General features: G+C 41.6%; 1 pseudogene; it reads right to left on the reverse strand.

The window, feature by feature from the left end:
- Positions 1 to 932: 932 nt before the first annotated feature.
- Positions 933 to 4,483, reverse strand: LOC127546651 (39S ribosomal protein S18a, mitochondrial-like; annotated as a pseudogene).
- Positions 4,484 to 14,131: the final 9,648 nt, after the last annotated feature.

The following is a 14,131-nucleotide window of genomic DNA, read 5'->3' on the forward strand; positions in this document are numbered from 1 at the left end:
AGTAAATTCTTACATAATAGCATTGTGCTCATATTTTCTACTGATCACCTGCCCTGATGATAGAAGTATGTTATAAAAGGAAAAAGCGAGGAAACGATTGTAACAGCATCCAAACGAATCCTCCAGGTCTAAGTCTAAGGGCATAGAATGACTCAGCTCATGTGTTCCAGGATGAAGCATCCTTAATTCCATTTGATTTCAGGTAAGAGTCACAGCTGAGTTTTTGGTACAACCCATCATGTAGCAAAATTCTGCCTCTTTTATTGCCAGACTCTTGATTAATCAGGTGGGAAATATTCCAATTCGAAAGGAAGTGATCCAATGAGGAAACTGAGTCAAGAGGATACTACTCTGGGCAATGCCAAGGTCATCCCCTCATTCTTTTCCCCAAGTTCACATTTCTTCTCAATAACTTGTAGCAAGTCTCTTGAATGATGGATTTCTAATGTAATAATCCATCAGAAAAATAAAAATAAAAATAAATTAAAAAACAATAATCCATCAGACAATTATACCTGAATTCAAAAAATGATATCCATTACAATCTCAAAAAATTTTACCTCAAATAGCAAGTTTCATTAATCATAATATAGGGGTGGACAGAAATATTATAATTCTCATAGTGATGCACTAAGCAATTAAAGTTTATTAAGAATCTGTCTCTCTCTCTCTCTCTCTCTCTCACACACACACACACATACACACAAGTTTTTATTTAACATCTTATTCTTTCTTTTCCTATTCGAGTTTAAACACATTCTGGTGTAAAGATCAATCATAGAAATCACTTCTACATCATAAACAAACTTGAAAATTCTCAGTAATCTAATTTGTTGTTTAAGAATTTTTTTCTTTTCTTTTTTTCTTAGCAAATAAATCTTGTTTTATTATATTTCTTGGATAATATTTATATCTCCAACTCAAGAGTTCAGTCAGAGCTAATCTTGGTATCTTATTTGCCATTTGCCTCTCCATCACTAACAGCTGCTCTAGAGTCCGTGACCCCATGAGCAATTCCATTAGAATCTGGACCATATCTTTATTGCCTTTCCCATGGTCCACATTTTGATGAGGAATAACCAATTTTGATTGCCAGTCTTTGCAGTTTTAGGCTGGATTTGCCTGGTAGTCCTTCCTTGGGATGATGGGAGGCAGTGCCATTGGCAGGGGTTGGGAGCTTTGGCCAGGATCTTACAAACCATTCCCCCTCATCAGTGGTACGTCACTAGGGGTTTGCTTGTGTAGTTGACGGTATTCTTAAGCAGGGGGAGCCCACAGCCATTCGAACTTTGTTCCATTTTGGACCTTTCTTTAAGATGCGGTTGACAGAGTGTTAAATCATGTCCATCGTGTTAAATACCAATTGAGCTGGAGTTTCTTCTTGGGAATAAATCCTTCTGGCAGCTTAGACCTATGATTTGGTAGCAGATCTGACCAGTGAGCATCTTTACCCACTCCTCCACTTTGTGATGCTCTTCCAGGCACAGACCTGTGACTCTCCAGGGCAGCATTCCTCCACGGGGGTGAATAATTGACCAGCAGAAGGACGTCCGTGGAGTTATACTTGTGTTTCAGGTTCCAACAGTTTGGGCACGGCCCACAGGGATTAGGAGGCTCTGTTGACACCTGGGAAGTTTCCATGATTCGTCCTTCAATAATAGTTGTCTTCCCTTCTTGGAGACCTTGGACCAGAAGCCAAATCTAACTGACTTGAGCAGACCCCTGGAGGAAACCTCAGAGCAGCTGCCCACAGACAGATACCAGTGCCTGGGGCGGCCATTGTGAAATTCATCTTGTTTCATAACTCAAACAAGTTCTTTCATGGGGCTGATGACCTTGCCCAGACATGATTTCAAGAAACCTGGAAATTTTACAAATAAGGGGATTCTACAAGGTCTTTTCTATGTGCCTTTTCCCACGAAGTAACCTTTTTTCCCCCATAATTTTTTCCAATCCCTATTGAATCTAATCACTCAGTAATAACTCTGATTGACAGTATTTTTCCCAAGTTACTGCAGCTCATTTATCTGGAAGTTCTCAGAAGGGCTCTGGCTTGCTCTTTCTGCTCCCTTAAGTTTCTCTTTTTGTGGAGAGGATATAAGATAGTTCTTAAAATTTAAAATGAACAGAACTTACAACACATAAGGTAGAAGTCGTATAATTTACAGCAAAATTTCTTTCTTTTTTTTTTTTAATTAAAGCTGTTTATTTTCCAAACATGCACAGATAATTCTCAATGTTCACCCTTGCAAAACCTTGTGTTCCAACTTTTTTTCCTTTCTTTCATGCACCTCCTTTCCTAGACAATATCCAATATATGTTAAACATGTGCAATTCTTCTATATATATATATCTCCACAATTATAATTCTGCACAGGAAAAATTAGATCAAAGAGGAAAAAATAAGAAAGAAGACAAAATGCAAGCAAACAACAATAAAAAAGTGAAAATTTTACAGTTCCCACAGTCCTCTCTCTGGGTGCAGATGGCTCTCTCCATGGCAAGATCATTGGAACAGGCCTGAATCACCTCGCTGTTGAAAAGTCACTTTCGTCAGAATTGATCATTGTACAATCTTGCTGTTACAGCAAAATGTCTAATTTCAAGACATACCAACCAAAAAAAGTTTTTTTAATTGATCTAAATACTTAATTTTCATTTGTAAGATTCCTTTAAGTATTTAATCAACTATTCCAATCAAATTCAAATACTTTACAAATTTATGCAGTTCATAGTTGCTTGGCTAGAATATTTGTTTATGAATTAAAAACCTTACAGAAAAAGATGACATAGATAAACAGAGCCCTCTCTCTGTCTCTGTCTCTCTCTCCTGAGTTGAACATTAGTCCAGGGACACTCATTCAATTCCAACATTCTCTATTCTGATTCCAACCCAAACTGCTCCCAGCTCCCACTAAAAAGTACCCATATAACAGGTTCTCTTCAGCTCAATCCCTTGCAAAGGACCCAAAAGCAGGAATCACACCAAGGAACCTCTCTCTCCTCTTGGCATAGTTGCAACCTTGTGCCCGTTGAGAAGACATTCTCTTTCAGTGTTATTCCCTTTTTATCTTTCTCACCTATTTCCCTAACAGGACCCTACCCTTCTTTATTTCTCTATTGGGACCCTACTACTAAGGAAGTCAGCCTGTAAAACCTGACTTCTTAGTTCTAATAATAAACTTCTTTTGCCACTTTAACTTTTTGGGTTTGTAAATTCATTTATGAAGGACCTGCACCGACTAGAAGGGGGTTCCCACAACTCCCTGCCCTGAGCCAAACCTCATCAGTTTTTGGTTCCCTGACTGGAAAGAGAGGGGAGGGAATCTCATCATTTGATTCCCTGACTGAACCCCTAAATCTGGACAAGATTAAAAAAAAAAACCTTATTTACCCCCTATTCTGTAGTGGACACCCAAACCCTCTGGGTAGGTTTGGGTCATCGAAGCCCCAGGCTTGAGCAGAATTCTCGGGAGATGCTGCATTGGAATTCCTGTGTTCTGACAAAAGGTCTCCTTTTGTTGCTCTCTATCTCTACAGATATCTAGAGACGGGTGAGGTGCTATAGAATTTGGGGAAAACTGAAGCTTTTTCCTGTCAAAAATGAGAACACCTCTGCTTCTAAAAAAAAACTTTCCTTAAGCAGAGACCAATTCGGCTTGAGAAAAACCCCAAAACTTGAAAGCTTAAGATGCTGATTAGATTTGCTGGAAGGAATCAGACTCCCTCTATCCAGCTCCTCTAGAGACAAAGGAGCCTTCTTTTGCACTTCAATGCACTCCTAAATCCCTTTTTCTCTCACTTGAGCTGAATCCTGGAACTTCTCAGGATCATGATTTTAAGCTCCGCCCTCGGGCAGAAGAAATGGAGGAGACAAAGCTCCCCCAGAGTGAGGAGAAAACCTGTCTATTCTGGGGGCCTCGCCCCTCTTTGAGGGGTCCAAGGGCAATAATTGGGGGATTAAATAGAGAAAACTGGAGGAGCCAATTTTGAGCCCTCATGTCTCTCCCACTCTGCTTTTACATACAGCTATTGGCTCTTTAACTCTTTCTCACCCGAACTAAAATCTGAGACTCCCAGTTATTTTTTTCTCCTCAGGGCAACTTCTGCCTCCTGGGAAAGACACTCAGAGCAGAGGTGCCTCTTAAATGCAAATCCCTCCCAGACTGAGGCTGTGAACCCCAGAGGTTCGGGCTGTAGGGGCCATGGAAACTGTCCAAGAAGACCCCAGTCCCTGTCCTGAGTTTGAGCAGGAGGAGCACTAGAGGGACTGTCTTTCCAGCAAGACAATCAACACCTGGTGGCTGCTTGGTACAGGGGTCAAGCCGTCCCTCTCCCCTCTGCCCTCTTCGACATCCTGCCTTCTGGCAGGAATTTGGGGCCTGATCACCTTCCCCTTTGCTCCACCAGCCGGACACCTGGCAGCTGGTAAAATGGGTGGGGCTTCTCCTGCACTCTCCCTCTGGCACTCTGGTCTCTCCATTCCTCCCCCATAGAGTGGGGATGAGGGGGAAGAGGGGGCCAGGATCTTGAGATCTCTCCTCTGTCTAAGCCAGCTTGGTGATTTTATGGTGAGATTGAGGAGCCAATTCTCTCTTCTCAAACCTCCAGAGGAAATTTTTTTAAAGTACAAACTTTTAGACAGTTAAGAGATTTGGAGAAGTTTAACTGCATTCTTATCTGGATCTGCAGCCCTAGCCTGCAGTGCCTCACCCCTCCCCCAGACCCTGCCCCACAACAGAGAGCAGTGGCTGTTTTTAATTGAAAAGGCCTCAAAATTAACCCTGGGGTAGCCATTAACCCCGGGGTTCAGAACATTTTTAAAAGCCAAAGGACATCAGTGGCTTAGTAAGAAACCTAATAGCCATCAAAGCCTCCTACCTGACCTGACTGTCTGGGTCCATCACACCCTTAATCTCTCCACCTGCTCCCTGACTCCACCTCAGGAGAAATCAGCTTTCCTGAAAATGGAAAGAAAAGGTGGTTTACTCAGTGGTGGTTTTCAATGACACCCTAGATTCTGGGCTACTTAACACTTTTACTATAGAAAGAACTTTTTGCTCCTAGCATTTTCTCTCCTACTTTTCTTTGATTGTCGTTCTATACCCCTGCCAGCAATTAACTCCTTAACTACCTTCAGCTGGGGAGCTCTGTGGCCATGGGGGCATTCAGTGGTGTTAGGTGGGCTTTCAGCATTCTTAAGGCAGCCCACAGATAAGAGCTGATGCATTTCCTGCTAAAGGCCCCATTCTCAAAAGTCATCATCCCAACCCTGGAGGACACCCCACTTTCAATCTGCTCCTGACATCTCTTCTCTCTAGGTTTCAAGCTTCGGATTTTCAACTGTCCTTCAGCCTGGAGAACATGGGACGACTGACTGGGACAAGCACCTCTTAAATATCCTGCTGCCGGTTTCAGACCTCACACCTTCCCTCCTGGCATGAACCCCAAAGGAACTAGGAACATCTCTATGACCCTTGCCAGCTTGAAGCAGTTTCGGAAGTTTGCCCTTTATCCCAAATGAATTTGGGGTGACTGCTGCAGAGCGGGGGAATGACGAGGGGAGCCTGAAACTCTCTCTCACTGTCTCTTTCGGACTTTGGGGGGAAGCTTGGGAAACTTCCTCAGAGAAGCTCTCCCCTGAGAGACCCTCCCCAGGGAATCACGATAAGTGTTTTCATTCTGTTATCTGGGTGGGACTGGTTGAGTCCAGGACCACTCCTATTTAGCCTGAGTTGGAGATTCCAACTCTTTTGAGTTGGAGATTAGTCCAGGAACACTCATTTAATGCCACAATTCTCTATTCTGATTCCAGCTCAAACTGTTCCCATCCCCCATCACCAATTGTCCATAAAACAAGCTTCCTCCAGCTCATTCCTTGCAGAGGACCTAACATGGCATGCCCAGGAACCCCTCTCTCCCCTTGGCATAGCTGGGACTCTCTGCCCTTTGAAATGACATTCTCTTTTCAGCACCACTCCCTCTTTATCTCTCTCACCTATTTCCCTAACAGGACCCTATTTACCTCTCTGTGGGGATTTCTCTGCTAGATCTTTACTTCTCTGTCAGGACCTGCCATTACGGAAGTCAGCCTGCAAAAGCTGACTTCTCAGTTCTAATAATAAACTTCTTTTGCCAGTTTAACTTTTCGGGTTCATAAATTCATTTATGAAGGACCTGCGCTGACCAGAAGAGGATTCCCACAACTCCCTGCCCTGCACTGAACCTCATCATGTGTATGTGTGCGTGAACAGGAAAGATATTAATAGGCAGGCAGTTTCTAAGAATCAGATCTGTTCCAAAGAATAAGCTTTCCCCCCTTCCCCCTCCATTCACTTTGAAATTTCTCAAATCAGTCTCCAAATCTGCCTCTTGATAATCATGCAAATACAGGCCATTTCCTCCTAGAGCTTCAGATTACAGGGCTAGTTTATTTTCATCCCCCTCTTAGAGTCCATGAAACTTCTTTTCAGTCGCCAAATCCTTTAAAACCTTCAAATCCTCTGTTCACAGTTAGTGCAAACAGAATATTACTTTCTTAACTTTCTACCCATTCTCTTCTCATTTCTAGTTGCTTAAATTCTCTCTTTCTCCCATATATATGTATATATCTCCTTCTAGTGGACACTGATTAAAGCCCATTTAAAAACTGCACATCACATTCTGATCCAACTCTTCTCTTACTTTCTTTTACCAATCATATCCCAAATAATCTTCATTTAGTATTTTCTCTTTCTCTCTTATTTACTTCTCTGATACCAGTCAGGAAGGGAGACAGATTCCATTTCTGTTTCCTCTGTACCAGCCTCTGAATCTTCACCTTTATTGCTGACCTCCCAGGAGTGTCTTACCTTACAATTGCTTTTACAGTTACTCAAAACTGCAATCAGAACAGTTTGCTCCCTCCCAGGTGAGCAAAATAACAGGAAAAGGTTTCTAACTTTTCCCTGAAGTTCTCCTAATCACCTCACTTTCAGCTTCTGACCTGGACTTGGCAGCTCAACACAGAGACCATCACAGTAGCCAGCCAACAGGGGCAACACACCATCTGCTCTCCTGGCTAAAGTGAGACGCTGTAAATTTTATTTTTAGGTTAAAAATTTTCAATTTTTCTAAACATATTTCCATATCTGTCACGCTGCACAGGAAAAAACAAATAAAAAGGAAAAAACACAAGAAAGAAAGAAAAAACAACAACAAAGGTGAAAATGTGCTTTAATCCACTTCAGCCTCCATACTTTTCTCTCTCTCCATCCCAAGTCTATTGGAATTGTCTTGAACCGCTCCATCATAGTGATCATCATATAATCTTGTTCCTGAAACACTCCAATTCTTTCATGAAGCAGCACAAGCCAAACTACAGTTTTCCAGTTCTGAACTTAGTCAGCACATCTGGGATTGGCCCCGCCATCCCTCCGCCCATAACCCACGTGGAGATGCCCCCTTCCTTGGGCCCAAGGCAAGCATGGAGCACCCCTCTGTCTAAGGATGTGGGGGACCAGTCCTGGGATTGTCCCTAGGTAAGGTCTCTCTCTGCCCCCATTTCTTTGGTATGACTACACCAATTGTGTGTATAAAAACTGTCTGAAAGAACAGTCTTTCTGTAACAGAAAGCAGAGCAGTCCAGGCCAGAATGGAAATAAAAAGATTTTGTGGGGGGTTTTGGGGGTAATTTACTCATAAAACCTAGTCCTTGGTGACGGGAGGGCCAGGTAGGACATTATACAGAAACAGAACATAAAGTATGGTACCAGGGATGGATCAGGGGCTCATGCAAGGGTATTCAGAGCTTCTTTGCTGTGTATATAAAAGAGAATTTGCATTAACTGTGGAGGCATAGGTCAGCTTTTCAAACTCTGGCTCCCACTGGGTACTTCCTTTTGTGTTATAGCTGGGATGAGTGAGGGGTGTTCCTGGGTATCTGCGCCTGTCTAGGGTCAGAACTAATGGTGTGTCAGAAGCCACAGAGCCCACCAGGAGGGCGGGAGAAATGCTACCCAAGACCTGAGCTAAGAGTCTATTACTATCCTCAGAAACCAAGGTGATGTGGGGGAGAGTCTTGGGGACAAATGGTCACATTTGTTTCTTCTATGTCTTTGAATAAAATATCTTTTTGTACAAGTGAACTGACATTAACTAGTGAAACAGAACTGGGGTGCTTGTCACTTGTACCTATTAGTGGAGGAACACAGCCAATGGGAACTGGAGCTGATGGTAGTAGTGATGAGGGTTTGTGAACCCCTCAAAAATTCCTAATACCCTTAGGGGGTTTCAATTTTTCTAAACATATTTCCATATCTGTCACGCTGCACAGGAAAAAACAAATAAAAAGGAAAAAACACAAGAAAGAAAAAACAACAACAAAGGTGAAAATGTGCTTTAATGGCTCTAGAATGATGAGTACATGCTTTAGAAAAAGAAAACAGAGGGGGACACATATTATGCTACTATATTGCTTAAAATCAATACATACATTTTTAAACAAAATGTAAATACTTGGATTTGTGTATGCTTTTATTTGGAATGTTTACCTTGAGGACAAAACCTGCGAATTAGTTATATTTTATTTTCTTAGTTTACTAATTGTCATCTACAGGGCAGGCAAGACAAGTTAGCAATGGCCCTTAAGACTGGAGGGACATGTCCCAGACAAGCCATACCACTATTTGTGCTCTGGATCTCCTCAAACACGATAGAGACAACCCTTAGAACCTTGATCCCAAGAGCCCTGAAAAGATCAATGTTACCTCCCTCCCAGACACTGGTAAACATCATCTGCAGCCATCACTTAGAGGAGCTTTATCCCCAGTTGAAATTTTTTCTTTTTCTTTCTTCCTCCCTCCCTCCCTCTCTCTCTCCTTCCTCCCTCCTTCCCTCCTTTCTTCTTTTCTTCCCTTCCTCCTTCCTTCCTTTCCTTTCCTCCTTCCTTCCTTCCTTCCTTTCTCTCTCTCTTTCTTTCTTTCATCTTTCTCAAACTCCAATTGGTTCAAGCCCCTACCAGCTATGTCCCTGTCTTTCTAGTGGCCTAATGACTATCCCCCCAGTTCCAGTTAGCCACTTAACATTGGAAAGCTTTTATAAAGAAATAACTACTACAAAGATATAGGTAAATAAATAAAATTTTCCCCAACATCACAGAGACGTGCTTTACCCTATAATGTGTCATTGGAGTGTTATTGGGAAAGATGAGACTCAAAAATTTCGCTCAGTTCCAATTTAGCAATGGTCCTATTAATTTCTTTTCTTTTCTTTTTTTTTTTGGCTAAGGCAATTGAGGTTAAGTGACTTGCCCAGAGCGACACAGCTGGGAAATGTTAAGTGTCTGAGGTCAGATTTGAACTCAGGTCCTCTTGACTTCAGGACTGCTGCTCTATCCACAGCGCCATCTAGCTGCCCATGTCTGTCTTTTTATAACCATTTCAGAATTTCTCAGCAGAGATACTAGTCATTTGCCATTTCCTTCTCCAGTTCTTTACAGATGGGGAAACAGGCAAAGAGGATTAAGTGAGTTGTCCAGAGTCACAGAGCTAAGAAGCGTCTGAGGCTGGATTTGAACTCGTCTTCTTGGCTCTAGTAGCAGTGTTCTATCCCCTGTGTCACCTAGCTGCCCTAATCTGCTGACAGATTGGTGTCTTTTGTGTAATAATCACATGGTGGAGACATGTATTCTTCAGTTTAGTGACAAGGGATGTCTGGCTGTTTCATGAGCAAGATACTCTGTCTCTCAGCTCTGGGCATTTTCTCTGGCTGTCCCCCATACTTAGTATGCTGTCTCTCTCTTAATGACCTCCCTGATATCCTTTAAGTCCCAGCCAAAATTCCATATTTTACTCTAAACTTTTAATTCTAGGACCTTCTCTATGTTAATCATTTCTGATTTATCTAGTAGATAGCTTGCTTTGTATATATTTGTTTGCATCTTGTTTTTCCCCATTAAATTTTAAGCTCCTTGAGGGCAAGGATTCTTTTTCACCGGTTTTGAATCCTTGGAGTTTAGCATAGTGCCTGGTGTTTAATAAATATTGATTGATTAAATGATTGGTGAGAAGGAAAAATTGTTCTGGTTGAGATTAAGCTATTTACCCCTCTAGATATGATGCAGAATTGATATCTCTCCTCATTACCAGCCATCAGAAAAAAAAGTGACTTTTATCCTGAATCTCTCTCCTCTGAAAAAAAGTATTATACCCTAGATCTTAAATCTCTGATATAGATATACTTCTTATAATACAGAAATTTCTTGTAAAAAGGAACAAAGATATGCTCATCACTCAGGCACATGTCCTCCTCTTTCCCACAAAAGTGGAAATCGGTCTCTTCAGGTTATTTTAGATTGCTCTAAATATCCAGTTATACTTTACTGCTTGTGTCCTGTTACTAGGTGTCCTCATACTGAGATTAAATGGATTCTGTTCCATGTTTATTGGACCTATTTAAAGTTAATTGATTTTGTCTTGGAACTGCCTTAGTCATGATTCTTTTTCTTTGAACTTAGTGCAGAAATTCAGCTGGCCTGTAATGAGTTAAGTTGAGAAACCGGTTCTCCTGTTAATCACTGTTCTGTTCTTGCCTCAAGGAAATCTGCTGTCCCCAAGGGATGTGGGTGGACATCAAGGAGTCTGCCCCAAGTTGTCCTTCGAGGATTTCTGCTTTGCCGTTCACAGAAGTCTCGGCAGGTGGATTCAAACAAACACATCTTTCTTGGTTAGGAACCAACCTCCAGCCAGCCATATTGTCTGCCAGGTCTCAGCTAGGAGATATGTAGTGCTTGAGATGTCCCCCACCTCATAAGAATGTCCTCACTTACCCCAAAAGCATAAAAGGAGAGCTGTTCTTGCGGGGGGGGGGGAATGGCAAATCATTGATCCCTTTATTAGGGCTTGTGCTGTTAATAAACTATTAGATCGCTTGGAGAACATGTGCTTTACTTCATAGAGCTTCACTTATGGCAGTATTATCTCCTCCTATTAGAAACATGAGCTCTTTGTTTTTCTGTTTGTATCTTCAGGGCTTAATGTAATGTTTTGCAAGTGGTAAACACTGAATTTCTTTTTCACTTATTTATTCATATATGAGAAGGGGGATAAGTAATTATTATGAACCAGGCACAAAAACTGTACTCAATACTTGGCACATGATTCTGTTTGATCCTATCCTGGGATGTAGGTGCTATTATTATCTCCATTCTATAGTTGAAAAAACTAAAGCAGACAGAAAATGCACATTCATGTAGGGTCAGGTAGCAAGGAAGTGTCTGAGGCTAGATTTGAACATGGGACTTTAGGCCAGTGCTCTATCTGTTGCCCCACTTAGGGGCTTCCTGTCTTTGATGATATACTTGTCTATGGTTTATCATCCCTTTTCTATATACCCCCATCTCCCTCTCACTGCACTTTGAGGGACCTTCCATTTCAGCTCTCCAGAGACCATTGAAGATGGTCTGGTTGGGAGATCATTATATACCTCAACAATGATACTGTATGAGGATGTATTCTGATGGAAGTGGATCTCTTCGATAAAGAGATCTAACTCAATTTCAATTGATCAAAGATGGACAGAAGCAGCTACACCCAAAGAAAGGACACTGGGAAATGAATATAAACTGCTTGCATTTTTGTTTTTCTTCCCGGGTTATTTATACCTTCTGAATCCAATTCTCCCTGTGCAACAAGAGAACTGTTCGGTTCTGCAAACATATATTGTATCTAGGATATACTGTAACCTATTCAACATGTAAAGGACTGCTTGCCATCTGGGGGAGGGGGTGGAGGGAGGGAAAGGAAAAATCGGAACAGAAGTGAGTGCAAGGGATAATGTTGTAAAAAATTACCCTGGCATGGGTTCTGTCAATAAAAAGTTATTTAAAAAAAAAAAAAAAGAAGATGGTCTAGTTGTTTGGCAAAAATCAAGGGACCACGTGCTGCATTCCTTTCTTCATAATGCAGGTGGATGGATGTGAGCTAGTGGTGAGATACTGGTGACAACTGCTTAGGATGGCAGGCAGTGACTGCAATCATTAAGAGAGAATATCCTAATTCAGAGGTGTCAAAACATGTTGGTGACATTGCTGTCCCCCAAACTTTCACTGGATCAGATTAAAAAGCGACTGGGGAATAGTTAACAAAATAAATAAAAACACAATAGGACATAGTGTTAATACGCTTTTCCCTAAGTCAACATGCTGCCAGCAGGGCATTATCTGATTTTAGTTGCCCTTGTTTTTATTTGACTTTGGTGCCCCAATGTCATCACACTTGATTCACTAGAAATGTATTAGAATATTTGCATCTTCTAGTATGTTGCATATAGTAAGTGCTTAATATTTGTTGAACTGAATTTAATTAAATTAAGATATACTGATTGGAGTTCTTAATCATAAAACATCATTAATTTTATAACTTTTTAAGAATAATTAGAGAAAATGCCCAAGTTGAGAAATGGAGTATCATGTTTAAGGAAAAGTAAGGAAGCCAATTTCACTGGACAGAAGACTGTGTTGGGGGGAGGTATAAGATATAGGTGGTTTTTTTAGGGGTCAGGTTATGAAGGGTTTGAACCTCAGTATGGTGACTATGTGAGTGAAAAGGAGGACATTTATGCTATCAACATTTCAGGTGTGATGGAAAGGGACCTGGACTGGATGTCAAAAGTCTGAGATTTGGTTCCATCACTTAGTAAAATTAAGGTCTCAGTCTGCACCAAACCTAGAGGATAATAGCTTAATTTCAACCAGCTTAACTTCCCCTTGCCACTGTAATATTATTACATAAAATAGTCTGTCAGTTCAGAAAGAACTCCCTTTTCTCCTGTCAGATGCTTATGTGATGAATTTCTGTATGTTTACATGATGTTTAGAGCTAGATGGCACAGAGGATAGAGTGGCAAACCTGGAGAAAGACAACTTGATGAGTTCAAATCTGGCCTGTGACTCTGGACAAGTCATTTCACTTGGTTTGCCTGTTTTGTTATCTACAAAATGAGCTGGAGAAGGAAAGACGAGCTGTTCCAGGATCTTTGCTAAGAAAACCTCCAAAAAAGGAGTCCCAAAGAATCAGACCCCACTGAAATAAACAACACAATCACAATGGATTTAAGGTCTATCTCAGTAATGATATTGTGTTTCTTTATTCATTCCCCAAAGGGGAAGATAAAAGAATTTCAATATTGGACAAGAGGGAAACATGGATCTTTGGGTTCTTCTCAGGCAGTGTGCAGATTCTGGGATCCCAAACAAGTCAGACTGCCAGCCAATTCTCATCAAATAGGGGTCATTTTTGGAGGAACAAGTTTGTGGGTGGGGCCGGTTCCTTTGTCTGGGAGGAACTTCCCCTCTAATCCCAGTCCTCTATAAAGATTATTTTCCTATTGGCCTGGTAGAGTGGAGAGGCCGTGAGCCCCATTAGCTTTATGCAGAGGCTGCCTCTAAGGAGCAGTTGGAGAAGCAGAGAGGGCAGCTGTCAGAGTGCGGACTCGAAATCAGGAGAACATCTTCAAGACCAGATCCGGCCTCAACACTGACTAGCTGGGACTCTGGGGAGGTCATTTAATCCAGTTTGCCCCAGTTTTGCCATCTGCAAAACGAGCTGGGGAAGGAAATGGCAAACCTCTTCAGGTCTCTGCCCAGAAAACCCCAAGTGGGGTCAGAGTCAGACAGCTGGGAGAGGATTGAATGAGAACTAAGCTCATCTCAAATCCCAGTAACTAGCTGTTTTACCCAAAATGCATCTGCGAAGGAACACAGACCAGCAGCCTTAACCTACACTCTATTCTACCCTGTCCTCCCCACTTCCCCTGTTCTTCCCTTTCTCTTTTCATATTGTGGTAGCAAACTAATATCTGTAGCAAAAAAAGAATGATTAAAACCACAAATTTGATTCTGAGACAAAAAACTTCTGTGTGGATGTGATTGTTTTCAAGGCTTCAGTTTTCTCAGCTGTAAATGAATTTCTAGGCTGAAACTCAATGATTCAATGTTAATGGATAAATGACTTCCAACATTAAATCTATAGTCCTATGATCCTATGAACTAGAATAAAGCCCAGCTGTTACATGGTTTTGTTTTTTGTTTTTTTTTGCTGAGGCAATTGGGGTTAAGTGACTTGCCCAGGGTCACAGAGCATTAACATAGAGT

Source organism: Antechinus flavipes, chromosome 2 (assembly GCF_016432865.1).
Source record: "Antechinus flavipes isolate AdamAnt ecotype Samford, QLD, Australia chromosome 2, AdamAnt_v2, whole genome shotgun sequence".
Classification (NCBI taxonomy): domain Eukaryota; kingdom Metazoa; phylum Chordata; class Mammalia; order Dasyuromorphia; family Dasyuridae; genus Antechinus; species Antechinus flavipes.